General features: G+C 45.6%; 15 non-coding genes and 9 pseudogenes across 15 annotated transcripts; all 24 read left to right on the plus strand.

The window, feature by feature from the left end:
- Positions 1 to 162: 162 nt before the first annotated feature.
- On the plus strand, positions 163 to 279 carry LOC136939632 (5S ribosomal RNA; annotated as a pseudogene).
- Positions 280 to 469: 190 nt separating this feature from the next.
- LOC136939633 (5S ribosomal RNA) lies at positions 470 to 587 on the plus strand (annotated as a pseudogene).
- A 155-nt stretch (positions 588 to 742) lies between these two features.
- On the plus strand, positions 743 to 861 carry LOC136939603 (5S ribosomal RNA). Its single transcript, XR_010875894.1, has one exon. It is a non-coding gene; the product is annotated as a 5S ribosomal RNA (ribosomal RNA).
- Positions 862 to 1,003: 142 nt separating this feature from the next.
- Positions 1,004 to 1,122, plus strand: LOC136939604 (5S ribosomal RNA). Its single transcript, XR_010875895.1, has one exon. It is a non-coding gene; the product is annotated as a 5S ribosomal RNA (ribosomal RNA).
- A 153-nt stretch (positions 1,123 to 1,275) lies between these two features.
- On the plus strand, positions 1,276 to 1,393 carry LOC136939627 (5S ribosomal RNA; annotated as a pseudogene).
- Positions 1,394 to 1,604: 211 nt separating this feature from the next.
- On the plus strand, positions 1,605 to 1,723 carry LOC136939611 (5S ribosomal RNA). Its single transcript, XR_010875901.1, has one exon. It is a non-coding gene; the product is annotated as a 5S ribosomal RNA (ribosomal RNA).
- A 193-nt stretch (positions 1,724 to 1,916) lies between these two features.
- Positions 1,917 to 2,034, plus strand: LOC136939618 (5S ribosomal RNA). The gene has a single exon (XR_010875908.1). It is a non-coding gene; the product is annotated as a 5S ribosomal RNA (ribosomal RNA).
- Positions 2,035 to 2,189: 155 nt separating this feature from the next.
- On the plus strand, positions 2,190 to 2,310 carry LOC136939617 (5S ribosomal RNA). The gene has a single exon (XR_010875907.1). It is a non-coding gene; the product is annotated as a 5S ribosomal RNA (ribosomal RNA).
- Positions 2,311 to 2,466: 156 nt separating this feature from the next.
- On the plus strand, positions 2,467 to 2,586 carry LOC136939628 (5S ribosomal RNA; annotated as a pseudogene).
- Positions 2,587 to 2,741: 155 nt separating this feature from the next.
- Positions 2,742 to 2,860, plus strand: LOC136939605 (5S ribosomal RNA). The gene has a single exon (XR_010875896.1). It is a non-coding gene; the product is annotated as a 5S ribosomal RNA (ribosomal RNA).
- Positions 2,861 to 3,012: 152 nt separating this feature from the next.
- Positions 3,013 to 3,132, plus strand: LOC136939624 (5S ribosomal RNA; annotated as a pseudogene).
- Positions 3,133 to 3,289: 157 nt separating this feature from the next.
- On the plus strand, positions 3,290 to 3,409 carry LOC136939619 (5S ribosomal RNA). Its single transcript, XR_010875909.1, has one exon. It is a non-coding gene; the product is annotated as a 5S ribosomal RNA (ribosomal RNA).
- A 209-nt stretch (positions 3,410 to 3,618) lies between these two features.
- Positions 3,619 to 3,737, plus strand: LOC136939606 (5S ribosomal RNA). Its single transcript, XR_010875897.1, has one exon. It is a non-coding gene; the product is annotated as a 5S ribosomal RNA (ribosomal RNA).
- A 161-nt stretch (positions 3,738 to 3,898) lies between these two features.
- Positions 3,899 to 4,017, plus strand: LOC136939621 (5S ribosomal RNA). Its single transcript, XR_010875911.1, has one exon. It is a non-coding gene; the product is annotated as a 5S ribosomal RNA (ribosomal RNA).
- A 158-nt stretch (positions 4,018 to 4,175) lies between these two features.
- LOC136939607 (5S ribosomal RNA) lies at positions 4,176 to 4,294 on the plus strand. The gene has a single exon (XR_010875898.1). It is a non-coding gene; the product is annotated as a 5S ribosomal RNA (ribosomal RNA).
- A 155-nt stretch (positions 4,295 to 4,449) lies between these two features.
- Positions 4,450 to 4,568, plus strand: LOC136939620 (5S ribosomal RNA). Its single transcript, XR_010875910.1, has one exon. It is a non-coding gene; the product is annotated as a 5S ribosomal RNA (ribosomal RNA).
- A 213-nt stretch (positions 4,569 to 4,781) lies between these two features.
- LOC136939622 (5S ribosomal RNA) lies at positions 4,782 to 4,900 on the plus strand. The gene has a single exon (XR_010875912.1). It is a non-coding gene; the product is annotated as a 5S ribosomal RNA (ribosomal RNA).
- Positions 4,901 to 5,063: 163 nt separating this feature from the next.
- On the plus strand, positions 5,064 to 5,182 carry LOC136939634 (5S ribosomal RNA). Its single transcript, XR_010875914.1, has one exon. It is a non-coding gene; the product is annotated as a 5S ribosomal RNA (ribosomal RNA).
- Positions 5,183 to 5,347: 165 nt separating this feature from the next.
- On the plus strand, positions 5,348 to 5,456 carry LOC136939635 (5S ribosomal RNA; annotated as a pseudogene).
- Positions 5,457 to 5,613: 157 nt separating this feature from the next.
- On the plus strand, positions 5,614 to 5,732 carry LOC136939608 (5S ribosomal RNA). Its single transcript, XR_010875899.1, has one exon. It is a non-coding gene; the product is annotated as a 5S ribosomal RNA (ribosomal RNA).
- A 143-nt stretch (positions 5,733 to 5,875) lies between these two features.
- Positions 5,876 to 5,994, plus strand: LOC136939625 (5S ribosomal RNA; annotated as a pseudogene).
- Positions 5,995 to 6,161: 167 nt separating this feature from the next.
- Positions 6,162 to 6,270, plus strand: LOC136939630 (5S ribosomal RNA; annotated as a pseudogene).
- A 163-nt stretch (positions 6,271 to 6,433) lies between these two features.
- Positions 6,434 to 6,552, plus strand: LOC136939637 (5S ribosomal RNA). Its single transcript, XR_010875915.1, has one exon. It is a non-coding gene; the product is annotated as a 5S ribosomal RNA (ribosomal RNA).
- Positions 6,553 to 12,296: 5,744 nt separating this feature from the next.
- Positions 12,297 to 12,415, plus strand: LOC136939631 (5S ribosomal RNA; annotated as a pseudogene).
- Positions 12,416 to 12,500: the final 85 nt, after the last annotated feature.

Raw genomic sequence — 12,500 nt, forward strand, 5'->3', positions numbered from 1 at the left:
TGTATGCTCTTTTGCTCACTTGCAATATGCACAAGTAGTCCTTCATGAAAGGGGGCTGGAAGCTGCTTTCATTTTGCCGAGAGAGAGAGAGAGAGAGACCACCTTGCATTGTCAAATACCAAATCTGGTTATGAATAAGTAGCCTATGGTTGTCGACGTATTTCGTACGGCCAAACCAGCATGGCAACGCCCGATCTCGTCCGATCTCGAAGCTAAGCAAGGTGGGCCTGGTTAGTACTTGGATGGGAGACCGCCTGGGAATACCAGGTGCTGTATGCTCTTTTGCTCACTTGCAATATGCACAAGTAGTCCTTCATGAAAGGGGCTGGAAGCTGCTTTCATTTTGCGAGAGAGAGAGAGAGAGAGAGAGAGAGAGAGAGAGAGAGAGAGAGAGAGAGAGAGAGACCACCTTGCATTGTCAAATACCAAATCTGGTTATGAATAAGTGGCCTATGGTTGTCGAGGTATTTCGTACGGCCAAACCAGCATGGCAACGCCCGATCTCGTCCGATCTCGAAGCTAAGCAAGGTTGGCCTGGTTAGTACTTGGATGGGAGACCGCCTGGGAATACCAGGGTGCTGTATGCTCTTTTGCTCACTTGCAATATGCACAAGTAGTCCTTCATGAAAGGGGCTGGAAGCTGCTTTCATTTTGCAGAGAGAGAGAGAGAGAGAGAGACCACCTTGCATTGTCAAATACCAAATCTGGTTATGAATAAGTAGCCTATGGTTGTCGACGTATTTCGTACGGCCAAACCAGCATGGCAACGCCCGATCTCGTCCGATCTCGGAAGCTAAGCAAGGTTGGGCCTGGTTAGTACTTGGATGGGAGACCGCCTGGGAATACCAGGTGCTGTATGCTCTTTTGCTCACTTGCAATATGCACAAGTAGTCCTTCATGAAAGGGGCTGGAAGCTGCTTTCATTTTCCTGAGAGAGAGACCACCTTGCATTGTCAAATACCAAATCTGGTATGAATAAGTAGCCTATGGTTGTCGACGTATTTCGTACGGCCAAACCAGCATGGCAACGCCCGATCTCGTCCGATCTCGGAAGCTAAGCAAGGTTGGGCCTGGTTAGTACTTGGATGGGAGACCGCCTGGGAATACCAGGTGCTGTATGCTCTTTTGCTCACTTGCAATATGCACAAGTAGTCCTTCATGAAAGGGGGCTGGAAGCTGCTTTCATTTTCCTGAGAGAGAGAGAGAGAGACCACCTTGCATTGTCAAATACCAAATCTGGTTATGAATAAGTAGCCTATGGTTGTCGAGGTATTTCGTAACGGCCAAACCAGCATCGCAACGCCCGATCTCGTCCGATCTCGGAAGCTAAGCAAGGTTGGGCCTGGTTAGTACTTGGATGGGAGACCGCCTGGGAATACCAGGTGCTGTATGCTCTTTTGCTCACTTGCAATATGCACAAGTAGTCCTTCATGAAAGGGGCTGGAAGCTGCTTTCATTTTGCCGAGAGAGAGAGAGAGAGAGAGAGAGAGAGAGAGGAGAGAGAGAGAGAGAGAGAGAGAGAGAGAGAGAGAGAGAGAGACCACCTTGCGTTGTCAAATACCAAATCTGGTTATGAATAAGTAGCCTATGGTTGTCGACGTATTTCGTACGGCCAAACCAGCATGGCAACGCCCGATCTCGTCCGATCTCGGAAGCTAAGCATGGTTGGGCCTGGTTAGTACTTGGATGGGAGACCGCCTGGGAATACCAGGTGCTGTATGCTCTTTTGCTCACTTGCAATATGCACAAGTAGTCCTTCATGAAAGGGGCTGGAAGCTGCTTTCATTTTGCCGAGAGAGAGAGAGAGAGAGAGAGAGAGAGAGAGAGAGAGAGAGAGAGAGAGAGAGAGAGACCACCTTGCGTTGTCAAATACCAAATCTGGTTATGAATAAGTAGCCTATGGTTGTCGACGTATTTCGTACGGCCAAACCAGCATGGCAACGCCGATCTCGTCCGATCTCGGAAGCTAAGCATGGTTGGGCCTGGTTAGTACTTGGATGGGAGACCGCCTGGGAATACCAGGTGCTGTATGCTCTTTTGCTCACTTGCAATATGCACAAGTAGTCCTTCATGAAAGGGGCTGGAAGCTGCTTTCATTTTCCTGAGAGAGAGAGAGAGAGAGAGACCACCTTGCATTGTCAAATACCAAATCTGGTTATGAATAAGTAGCCTATGGTTGTCGACGTATTTCGTACGGCCAAACCAGCCATGGCAACGCCCGATCTCGTCCGATCTCGGAAGCTAAGCAAGGTTGGGGCCTGGTTAGTACTTGGATGGGAGACCGCCTGGGAATACCAGGTGCTGTATGCTCTTTTGCTCACTTGCAATATGCACAAGTAGTCCTTCATGAAAGGGGCTGGAAGCTGCTTTCATTTTCCTGAGAGAGAGAGAGAGAGAGAGACCACCTTGCATTGTCAAATACCAAATCTGGTTATGAATAAGTAGCCTATGGTTGTCGACGTATTTCGTTACGGCCAAACCAGCATGGCAACGGCCCGATCTCGTCCGATCTCGGAAGCTAAGCAAGGTTGGGCCTGGTTAGTACTTGGATGGGAGACCGCCTGGGAATACCAGGTGCTGTATGCTCTTTTGCTCACTTGCAATATGCACAAGTAGTCCTTCATGAAAGGGGCTGGAAGCTGCTTTCATTTTCCTGAGAGAGAGAGAGAGAGAGAGACCACCTTGCATTGTCAAATACCAAATCTGGTTATGATTAAGTAGCCTATGGTTGTCGACGTATTTCGTACGGCCAAACCAGCATGGCAACGCCCGATCTCGTCCGATCTCGGAAGCTAAGCAAGGTTGGGCCTGGTTAGTACTTGGATGGGAGACCGCCTGGGAATACCAGGTGCTGTATGCTCTTTTGCTCACTTGCAATATGCACAAGTAGTCCTTCATGAAAGGGGCTGGAAGCTGCTTTCATTTTCCTGAGAGAGAGAGAGAGAGACCACCTTGCATTGTCAAATACACAAATCTGGTTATGAATAAGTAGCCTATGGTTGTCGACGTATTTCGTACGGCCAAACCAGCATGGCAACGGCCCGATCTCGTCCGATCTCGGAAGCTAAGCAAGGTTGGGCCTGGTTAGTACTTGGATGGGAGACCGCCTGGGAATACCAGGTGCTGTATGCTCTTTTGCTCACTTGCAATATGCACAAGTAGTCCTTCATGAAAGGGGCTGGAAGCTGCTTTCATTTTCCTGAGAGAGAGAGAGAGAGAGAGAGACCACCTTGCATTGTCAAATACCAAATCTGGTTATGATTAAGTAGCCTATGGTTGTCGACGTATTTCGTACGGCCAAACCAGCATGGCAACGCCCGATCTCGTCCGATCTCGGAAGCTAAGCAAGGTTGGGCCTGGTTAGTACTTGGATGGGAGACCGCCTGGGAATACCAGGGTGCTGTATGCTCTTTTGCTCACTTGCAATATGCACAAGTAGTCCTTCATGAAAGGGGCTGGAAGCTGCTTTCATTTTGCCGAGAGAGAGAGAGAGAGAGAGAGAGAGAGAGAGAGAGAGAGAGAGAGAGAGAGAGAGAGAGAGAGAGAGAGAGACCACCTTTTGCGTTGTCAAATACCAAATCTGGTTATGAATAAGTAGCCTATGGTTGTCGACGTATTTCGTACGGCCAAACCAGCATGGCAACGCCCGATCTCGTCCGATCTCGGAAGCTAAGCAAGGTTGGGCCTGGTTAGTACTTGGATGGGAGACCGCCTGGGAATACCAGGTGCTGTATGCTCTTTTGCTCACTTGCAATATGCACAAGTAGTCCTTCATGAAAGGGGCTGGAAGCTGCTTTCATTTTCCTGAGAGAGAGAGAGAGAGAGAGAGAGAGACCACCTTGCATTGTCAAATACCAAATCTGGTTATGAATAAGTAGCCTATGGTTGTCGACGTATTTCGTACGGCCAAACCAGCATGGCAACGCCTGATCTCGTCCGATCTCGGAAGCTAAGCAAGGTTGGGCCTGGTTAGTACTTGGATGGGAGACCGCCTGGGAGTACCAGGTGCTGTATGCTCTTTTGCTCACTTGCAATATGCACAAGTAGTCCTTCATGAAAGGGGCTGGAAGCTGCTTTCATTTTCCTGAGAGAGAGAGAGAGAGGAGAGAGACCACCTTGCATTGTCAAATACCAAATCTGGTTATGAATAAGTAGCCTATGGTTGTCGACGTATTTCGTACGGCCAAACCAGCATGGCAACGCCCGATCTCGTCCGATCTCGGAAGCTAAGCAAGGTTGGGCCTGGTTAGTACTTGGATGGGAGACCGCCTGGGAATACCAGGTGCTGTATGCTCTTTTGCTCACTTGCAATATGCACAAGTAGTCCTTCATGAAAGGGGCTGGAAGCTGCTTTCATTTTCCTGAGAGAGAGAGAGAGAGAGAGACCACCTTGCATTGTCAAATACCAAATCTGGTTATGAATAAGTAGCCTATGGTTGTCGAGGTATTTCGTACGGCCAAACCAGCATCGCAACGCCCGATCTCGTCCGATCTCGGAAGCTAAGCAAGGTTGGGCCTGGTTAGTACTTGGATGGGAGACCGCCTGGGAATACCAGGTGCTGTATGCTCTTTTGCTCACTTGCAATATGCACAAGTAGTCCTTCATGAAAGGGGCTGGAAGCTGCTTTCATTTTGCCGAGAGAGAGAGAGAGAGAGAGAGAGAGAGAGAGAGAGAGAGAGAGAGAGAGAGAGAGAGAGAGAGAGAGAGAGAGAGAGACCACCTTGCGTTGTCAAATACCAAATCTGGTTATGAATAAGTAGCCTATGGTTGTCGACGTATTTCGTACGGCCAAACCAGCATGGCAACGCCCGATCTCGTCCGATCTCGGAAGCTAAGCATGGTTGGGCCTGGTTAGTACTTGGATGGGAGACCGCCTGGGAATACCAGGTGCTGTATGCTCTTTTGCTCACTTGCAATATGCACAAGTAGTCCTTCATGAAAGGGGCTGGAAGCTGCTTTCATTTTGCCGAGAGAGAGAGAGAGAGAGAGAGAGAGAGACCACCTTGCATTGTCAAATACCAAATCTGGTTATGAATAAGTAGCCTATGGTTGTCGACGTATTTCGTACGGCCAAACCAGCATGGCAACGCCCGATCTCGTCCGATCTCGGAAGCTAAGCATGGTTGGGCCTGGTTAGTACTTGGATGGGAGACCGCCTGGGAATACCAGGTGCTGTATGCTCTTTTGCTCACTTGCAATATGCACAAGTAGTCCTTCATGAAAGGGGCTGGAAGCTGCTTTCATTTTCCTGAGAGAGAGAGAGAGAGAGAGAGAGAGAGAGACCACCTTGCATTGTCAAATACCAAATCTGGTTATGAATAAGTAGCCTATGGTTGTCGACGTATTTCGTACGGCCAAACCAGCATGGCAACGTCCGATCTCGGAAGCTAAGCAAGGTTGGGCCTGGTTAGTACTTGGATGGGAGACCGCCTGGGAATACCAGGTGCTGTATGCTCTTTTGCTCACTTGCAATATGCACAAGTAGTCCTTCATGAAAGGGGCTGGAAGCTGCTTTCATTTTCCTGAGAGAGAGAGAGAGAGAGAGAGACCACCTTGCATTGTCAAATACCAAATCTGGTTATGAATAAGTAGCCTATGGTTGTCGAGGTATTTCGTACGGCCAAACCAGCATGGCAACGCCCGATCTCGTCCGATCTCGGAAGCTAAGCAAGGTTGGGCCTGGTTAGTACTTGGATGGGAGACCGCCTGGGAATACCAGGTGCTGTATGCTCTTTTGCTCACTTGCAATATGCACAAGTAGTCCTTCATGAAAGGGGCTGGAAGCTGCTTTCATTTTCCTGAGAGAGAGACCACCTTGCATTGTCAAATACCAAATCTGGTTATGAATAAGTAGCCTATGGTTGTCGACGTATTTCGTACGGCCAAACCAGCATGGCAACGCCCGATCTCGTCCGATCTCGGAAGCTAAGCAAGGTTGGGCCTGGTTAGTACTTGGATGGGAGACAGCCTGGGAATACCAGGTGCTGTATGCTCTTTTGCTCACTTGCAATATGCACAAGTAGTCCTTCATGAAAGGGGCTGGAAGCTGCTTTCATTTTCCTGAGAGAGAGAGAGAGAGAGAGAGAGAGAGAGAGACCACCTTGCGTTGTCAAATACCAAATCTGGTTATGAATAAGTAGCCTATGGTTGTCGACGTATTTCGTACGGCCAAACCAGCATGGCAACGCCCGATCTCGGAAGCTAAGCATGGTTGGGCCTGGTTAGTACTTGGATGGGAGACCGCCTGGGAATACCAGGTGCTGTATGCTCTTTTGCTCACTTGCAATATGCACAAGTAGTCCTTCATGAAAGGGGCTGGAAGCTGCTTTCATTTTCCTGAGAGAGAGAGAGAGAGAGAGAGAGAGAGACCACCTTGCGTTGTCAAATACCAAATCTGGTTATGAATAAGTAGCCTATGGTTGTCGACGTATTTCGTACGGCCAAACCAGCATGGCAACGCCCGATCTCGTCCGATCTCGGAAGCTAAGCATGGTTGGGCCTGGTTAGTACTTGGATGGGAGACCGCCTGGGAATACCAGGTGCTGTATGCTCTTTTGCTCACTTGCAATATGCACAAGTAGTCCTTCATGAAAGGGGCTGGAAGCTGCTTTCATTTTGCCTAGAGACAGAGAGAGAGAGAGACCACCTTGGATTGTCAAATACCAAATCTGGTTATGAATAAGTAGCCTATGGTTGTCGACGTAGTTCGTACGGCCAAACCAGCATGACCACGCCCTTTCCAGGAAGTGATTCAGGGAGTTTGTCCAGAGAGCAGGTGGAGATTTGTGTTTGTACTGAGAGCTTTTTTGTGTTGGATTATCGTCGGTTATTATTGTTTTGCAGAGTTTTGATTGGTAGTACATCCCCCAGCAGCTGTTGGGCTGTTTGGGGGAGAAGCTTTTTTTTGTTTGGTTTGATTTGAATGTCCTGGACCAACTGCACAGTTTTGACTGTGGAAATGGCAGACGAGATGGCACTGAAAGACAACGGTAACCGGAGTGATGGCTTGCAGACACAGAATGTGGCAAAGGAAAAATTAAGGGCGGATGAGGAGGGGACGAATCAACAAAAGGTGCATGCAGAGGCAACTGAGAGTGGAGGACACGAGAAGGAGACGGTGACACCAGTGCAGCCAAGCTATAGCAAGGATTTGACGGTGATGGTGGAGCTACTCGGTGAGGACAGGATCACGATGATGGAACTATTGAGAGCCGCAAAGGACATATGTGGCCTGGTTGTGGGTTGCAGATACCTTGGAATAAACAAATATGAAATAACAATGAATCATGTAAACGGGAAAAGGAGATTGCTGGATGGATTTAAAATCAAACGCACAAGGGTGATGGCCAAAGAACTAACAAATGACGAGTTGGTGGTTTCATTCCTAGGGTTGCCTGTGTACATCACGGATGGGGAAATATTGAAAAAACTGTTGGACTGGGGAGTGAGGGCAATTTCGCCCATTACAAGGAGGATGTGGCCTGGGACGAGGATTGTGGAGGGCACACGATTTGTGAAGGTGAAATTTACAGACACTGTTAAATCACTGCCTTACTCTACACGTTTTGACACTGAGATGGGAACACAATATTTTAGGGTCATTCATGATCGCCAAGTGAAGGTTTGCAGAATGTGCATACAGCCGGGACATATTGTTCGTGAATGCCCAGAGTTTCTGTGCAGGAATTGTGGGAAGCAGGGACACTATGCCAGGGAGTGTGACCAGTTTGAGCCAAAGTGCAAAGAATGTGGAAATAAGGAAGGAAATTGTGTGTGTAGGGACGGGGAGGGTGAAGAGGAGGGGAGTGCCCTCGCAACTGAGGAGGACAGTGAGTCAGAGGATGTTGGAGGTGAAGAAGTTGAGGAGGAGGGAAGGCTGGAGGAGGGGTTTGTAGTGGAACAGCTAATGGGGGGGCTGGGAACTAACAGCAGCCCTGTGGTGGTGGAACAGACTGGTGAAAGTGTGGGGGGGGGCATTTGGTCTAGCCTCAGCTCAAATATGGTTGCACTGACGGACCCTGCTAACGGGAGTTTGGGGAACAGAAAGGCTAAAGTGGATGCATGGGCGATAGGAGGGAAAGGTTCTGATCAGGTGCCTTTGCCTTCTAGAGTTGTGCGCACAAACGCTGACAGAAGTGCAGCCATGGAGTTTGAGAGGCAGCAGGCTGTGACTGCTGAGAGTTTATCCAGCCGGCAGGAAGAAGTACTTGCAAGTGACCCCCCCGGAATGTCTGAAGGTGATGAGTCAGAGGAGGATTGTTTGGGTGTAGAAGGAGGGAGGAAGAGGGCACTCCTGAACAGACCCGGCAAATTAGCTGGTATAAGGAAACAAAATCAAAAGAAGAAAGGGAAGAAAAAATGATGTTAACTGTAGAACACATTCTTTTCTGTCTGGTTTCAATGGTTACACTCACTTCAATAAATATAAACGGGTTAAATAAGATGACAAAGTTAGAGGAAGTGTTGGTCAATTTTACATCTGATATTTTGTTATTGCAGGAAACAAAATGGGCACAAGCTAAAATACCAGAAATCAAAAAAAGATGGAGGGGGATGTTGTTTGTGAACTGTGGAACAGACAGATCATGTGGGGTGGCCATACTTATAAAAGAAAATGTGTTGGAAAATGTAAAGGAAATATTTAATGATGGGAAAGGAAGGGTAATAGCTATAGAGTTTGATATAAATAATGTAACTTTTCGATTAATTAATGTCTATGCACCTAATAGAGGAAGTGAAAAAACTGTTTTCTTTGTTTCCTTGGGGCTGCTCTGCTCAGGGAATTGTATTCTGGTGGGAGATTTCAATGTGTTCTGTACCAAGTTGGATGTCTATAGGGTTGATAAGTTTCGACAAGATGCAGCACGGACCAGTTTTTTAAAGATGATGAGGGACAATGAGTTGATTGATGTATGGAGGATGGGTAATGCAAACAAAAGAGAATTTTCTAGGAGGTTGATAGTGGAGGGAGTTTTAAAACAAAGCAGGATAGATTTATGTTTGGCGTTTCAAGATATAGCAAATAAAGTACACAACATACAGTATACATTTACTGGATATAGTGATCATGCAGCAATCACATTTCATTTAGGGGACAGACAAAGAGGGAAAGGGGGTGGAGTTTGGTGTTTGAATGCAAGTGTGTTGTCTGAGACAGAATATAAGGAGAAGGTGAAGGAGTGTGTTAGTGAGCAAATTAAGTGTGAGATGTTCGAAGTGGATGTGTGTGGTTGGTGGGAAGGTGTCAAAAGATTGGTGAAAAACTTAAGTATAAGGTATTGTCAAAACAGGAACCGAGTGAGAAAGAGAAAGGAATGTGTGCTGAGGGAAAGAATGGTGGAGGAATTAACACTAATGGATGAAAATCCAAATAGAGGTATTGGGGCATACATAAAAATCAAAGGGGAATTAGAAGCTTATGAGAAAGAAAGATGTCAAGGGGCAATAATTAGGAGCAGGGCTCAATATGTGGTGGAAGGGGAAAAATGTACATCTTTTTTCCTGGGGCTGGAAAAGCAGAAACAGTGCAAAACGTATATACGGGAAATAGAAAATGAGGAGGGGAAGATAGTGAATGATTATGTAGGGGTTTTGGAAACGGTGCAGGGGTTTTATAGCAATTTGTTTAAGAAAGGTGGTGTGGATCAGGGTAGTATGGGAGAGGTGTTAGAAACAGTTGAGGCTAGGTTGACAGACAGTGATAGAGAAGTATGTGAAATGGATTTGTCAGAGTTTGAAGTAAAAGCGGCTATCAAGAGTCTGTCGACTGGTAAGAGTCCCCGGCTCGGATGGCCTAACAAGTGAGTTTTATAAATGTTTTAGTGAGGTGTTAAGTCCCATTTTGTTGAAGGTATACAAAGAAATGGAAAGGAGAGAGCAGGTTAGTGAGGATATGTCAACAGGCTTAATCACTATCTTATACAAGAAAAAGGGGAATCAAATGCATTTAGGGAATTACAGAGGGATTAGTTTATTAAATACGGATTATAAGATTTTAGCAAAGGTATTAGCGAATAGAATTAAATCAGTAGTAGGGTCCATTGTTTCAGCAACACAGGCGTATGGTATTCCAGGGAGAGATATAGCGGACACAATAGGGTCAGTCAGAGATGTGGTACGGTATATGACAGAGGAGGGGGGTATAGTTTTGAGTGTTGATTTTAATAAGGCTTTTGATAGAGTGGAGCATGAGTTTATGTTTAGAACATTAGAGAAATTTGGTTTTGGAGATAGATTTGTGAAGTGGATTAGGTTGTTGTACAGTAGTGCAAAGAGTGGGGTTAAGTGTAATGGAGTAGTGACAGACAGTTTCAGTTTAGGGAGATCAGTGAGGCAGGGTTGTCCATTATCTGCTTTATTGTACAGTATAACAACAGAACCTTTGGCCACAATGTTAAAAAAAGATCAGTACATACAGGGCATCATCATACCTGGAGGAGAAAGGAGTTTAATTCATCAATATGCAGACGACACAAACATAACAGTAAAAAACTTGGACAGTGTGAGGAGGGTGATCAAATTATTAGAAGTGTATGGGAAGGCATCAGGAGCAAAAATGAACATAGAAAAGTCTGAAATCCTGTGTGTTGGAAATGTGGATATGCAGGGATGTGAGATACCGTTAAAAGTGGCAAAAGAGATGATTAAGGTGTTAGGGGTGAATGTAGGTGTAAATGCCAACGAGGCGAGAGATGTTACATGGACAGGGTTCTGAACAAGGTGAAGCAGAGTTTACATTTGTGGAAAAGGAGGAGGTTGAGGGGGAGGGTTATAGTCGTGAATTGTTTGATCTTATCGCAGGTGAACCATGTGTTGGCTGCACTGGATTTACCATTGTGGGTGGTGAAGGATTTAAACAGGGCTATCGATATTTTCTTGTGGGATGGTAAGCAGGCAAAAGTTAAGCATAGAGTGTTAATGAATGAATATAAGAATGGGGGTTTAAAATTGATAGATGTAGAAGTGAAGAAAAGGGCATTGAGGGTAAAGCTTGTTAAAAAATATCTGTATAATTGTAATCAGTATTGTTGGATGGGGTTTTTTGAGGAGTATTTGCATGAGTATGGTGGATGTGGTGTGAACGGTCTTTTAATGATTTTCAACAAACGCAGGTGTGAGGGGATGTCAAGATTTTATAGGGAGGTATTTGAAGCATGGGGGAACTATTTGAAGCATGTGAAGTATGAGTGTGGAAATAAGGCTGAGGTTGCGAATCAGCCCATCTTTCATAACCCCAAATTGACTCACAACAACAGAGTGTTGGTCAGCCAGTGTTTTGAGGAAGCAGGAGTGAAGCAGGTTAAACACTTACTAACTGAAAGTAGTGACAGGTTCAAATCAGAACAGGAAATCATAGAGACCATCCATAGAGTGAATACGGGTGTGGGAAAGTACATAATAAAAGGAATGTATCAGAAGGTTATGGATGCTTTAAGTCCAGAGTGGAGAAAACACATGTTAGGGGAAGGAAGTGTTGGCGAGCCGGAGAGGATGGTGGAATTGAATGTAGAGAGCAAGGGCAAAGGAGTCAAATTTAAAGGGGTACAAACTAAATGTGTTTATATGGTTTTTCTGGGGGATGGTATGGAGAGACCAACTTCAGAGAAAGTATGGGCAAAGGTTTTTGTGGATTTTGATGTTACTGAAGTGTGGGGTAATTTGAATGTAAAATACAATTGTATAGAGTGCGAGCATAATGATTTCAAAATAAGGCACAATAGAATATTCACAAACGTTGTTTTGCATCAAATTGATAATAACATCAGTAGATTGTGTGATGTATGTAAAGGAACTGATGAGAACTTTAACCATTACTTTGTTGAATGTCCCATGTTGGTTGGGTTGTTTGCCAAAATTAAGGAGTTGTTAAGTAAACACTGTGGGGTCAAAGTGGGAAATACTGTAGAATGGAAGAAACTTTTGTTATTTGGAGTGCTGGGGAAAGTAAAAGGGGTTAATGTTAATTTGGTAAACGCAGTTTTGAGTCACGTACGGTATGCTATTGTGTATCGAAGAAATCTGGCACATTATGAGGGGAGGGTAATTCCAGTTTGGGAATGGTTTGTGTCAATGTTTAAAAAACATGTGAGGCTGGTGTACATGCTGAAGAGAGAAGACTTTCATAACTGCTTTGTGAAAAACAGCTCTTTAATCATGGTGACAGGAGCTGAGAGTTTAAGTTTTAATTTATGATGTGGCGTTAATTTTCCATGTAAGCATTCATGTGGTCTGTAGCCATTTTGTGTCTTCTGTAAATAATTGAAAACCTGTAAAAAGTATTTTTTATAATAAAAAGAGAAAAAAAAAAACCAGCATGGCAACGCCCGATCTCGTCCGATCTCGGAAGCTAAGCATGGTTGGGCCTGGTTAGTACTTGGATGGGAGACCGCCTGGGAATACCAGGTGCTGTATGCTCTTTTGCTCACTTGCAATATGCACAAGTAGTCCTTCATGAAAGGGGCTGGAAGCTGCTTTCATTTTCCTGAGAGAGAGAGAGACC

This window comes from Osmerus mordax, unplaced genomic scaffold, assembly GCF_038355195.1.
Source record: "Osmerus mordax isolate fOsmMor3 unplaced genomic scaffold, fOsmMor3.pri Scaffold_267, whole genome shotgun sequence".
Lineage (NCBI taxonomy): Eukaryota > Metazoa > Chordata > Actinopteri > Osmeriformes > Osmeridae > Osmerus > Osmerus mordax.